Raw genomic sequence first — 2,192 nt, 5'->3', positions numbered from 1 at the left:
ATATATTACAATTTAATAGGTATAACAATTGCCCAATTGAAGCGAGTATGCCGGCTCAGTTTCATAGTTTGTTACCCACGAGAATCCAACTTCATAATGTCCTTCTCCTAGAAGCCCTTAGTCCTACTGGCAAAAAAACTCGGACAAGAAATGCTCACATGCCTATATCTGTTACCCAAACTGTGTTGGCCATAGTCAGGAACATGTGGTAGTCACTTGTTCCCTGTCTGAACTATAAGGAAGATGCATAAGAACTTCCCATCCGAGCTCCTGGAGCTTCTGGCGCGTCATTAAAGATGTGTGAGGCCAGGTGTGGTCTCCTATTCACCAATGCTGGTCGCTTCTGTTCAATTGCCAGCTTCAAACGGTCGAGTTGTTTACAGTAGAAGGCAAAATTGAGATGAAAAAACATTCTTAAACCACTGTTGTGCAACACAAACCGAAAGATTATTGGCCCCGAATACATTGCAAATTTTCTGAGTTGCTTTCGACGTTTTTCAGCTGGTAAAAATGTAAAATATGGGGAATTTCTTCCTTTTAGAGATCTCCATACTTGATTCTCGATCATTCACACCTGATCTGGTCAAGTTGAGTTTTTAGTATACACTCATACCTCTACAACGTTTTATCGTATGATCTTATGTGACCAATAATGAACAAGATATACTTAGTTAAAAAAAGGGCGGGAAATAGAAAGTTACTTTTTCCCAAACCTAAATTTCCAAAATTTAGCAATGCACAAATATTTTGTTCTTACATGTAGTGGTCCATAGTAAAGTCAATCACTCAAACCAACGAAACTCCTGCTTCAACAACAGCCTTCAACCTGAACTTGGAATAAGTTTTGATGAAGAATTCATTACCCATGTTGGCCACTGCCTCAAGAATGGAAGCCCCCAAGGAGTTTACAAATATATGTGCACGTTTTCTTTTTGTCTGTGTCATCTTTTTGTAGGGCCTTGGCTAATCTTCTCTGTATCGTTTCAATTTTGGTATGTATGGCCGAAGCAAATATGTACACGTTGTTTTGACCTTCTTTCCAAGATATCCTCCACGTAGTAGACCAAGGAGTTCATACCCAGCGGTCTGAGAGGTCATATTTTCATTGCCTTATTTTTCAGGAAGTCTGTAATGCATTTTTTGCTCTCAAAACGATCATGAGTCTTCCTGGGAGGGGTTTCCGACACTATCAGACTCCTTATAAGTCTTATTAACATCGTAAACAGTTGGTTTGGCCATCTTCATTAACTCAATAATCTCTTCGATTGTGCACTGGGCCCGGAGGCACACAATATTAGTTTGTATTTGGAGAAGATATTAAGGATTTTGTATGTATTCTAATACAGTTTTGTGCGCTAAATGTGATGAGAGACCACTTTTATAAACATAAATCTATGGATTGCTAAGATAGTGAGATCTAAACTTGTTCCAGATTTGAAATCCCCACCCTGTACTTATTCTTGAAAGCAGCTCCCCTGTCCCAAGGGTACATCTTTTTTTAAATTTGGTTTTTGATAGTAAACACTATGTATTGTACACTTGCAATGATGGTTAGTGAGGGAAGCCGACTTAGTACTATGTATAAGTTATAAAAAAGCAGGTGCTTTGTTTCTTTCGAATAATGATGTAATCCCCTGTGGTTATTAAGTAAGTAATGGGGAGGGCTAACAGATTACTGCTCGTGAAATATTGGAATGGATAATAGGAAATAATATACATATATCAGATACTAGCATTACAAGTGGATTTACTTATATATTCAATAGATATTAGGGCGTGTAATTACTAATTGGTACGTGAGCAAGTTGTAACTAGTCTTAGTAAACGACAATTATATAACATGGAGAAAAGCTCCATGAAACTTTTTTATAGATTTGGAAAATACCTATCAAAATAAAGAAAAAGGCTTGGATGTATTGTATAATTCTGTCCCGACGTAATACTATATCTTTCTATCTCGAAATTGGAGACAGCGACAAGGGATATTTGAAATTCAATTATAGCAATATATTAATGAAGTGGAATGAGAGGTATTTATCTACCCCCAGGATTTGCCAAGGAACCTAGTGGCGAAGGCGTGCTTGCGCTTTCAGCCTCGCATAAAGACTGTTATTGAGGCTGGATATTTATAACAGAAAAAAAAATTACTCCCTCTAACTTTTCCAAACTATAGAATATTCAATGTTGGGTTA

At 37.3% G+C, this 2,192-nt stretch overlaps 1 non-coding gene across 1 annotated transcript; it reads right to left on the bottom strand.

The window, feature by feature from the left end:
* Positions 1 to 909: 909 nt before the first annotated feature.
* On the bottom strand, positions 910 to 1,012 carry LOC121113931 (U6 spliceosomal RNA). Its single transcript, XR_005863164.1, has one exon. It is a non-coding gene; the product is annotated as a U6 spliceosomal RNA (small nuclear RNA).
* Between the last annotated feature and the right edge of the window lie 1,180 nt (positions 1,013 to 2,192).

The sequence above is a fragment of the Lepeophtheirus salmonis genome, chromosome 2, assembly GCF_016086655.4.
Source record: "Lepeophtheirus salmonis chromosome 2, UVic_Lsal_1.4, whole genome shotgun sequence".
NCBI classification, from domain to species: domain Eukaryota; kingdom Metazoa; phylum Arthropoda; class Copepoda; order Siphonostomatoida; family Caligidae; genus Lepeophtheirus; species Lepeophtheirus salmonis.
The sequence above is the reverse complement of the archived record's forward strand: the minus strand, read 5'-3'. Positions and strand labels throughout refer to the sequence as shown.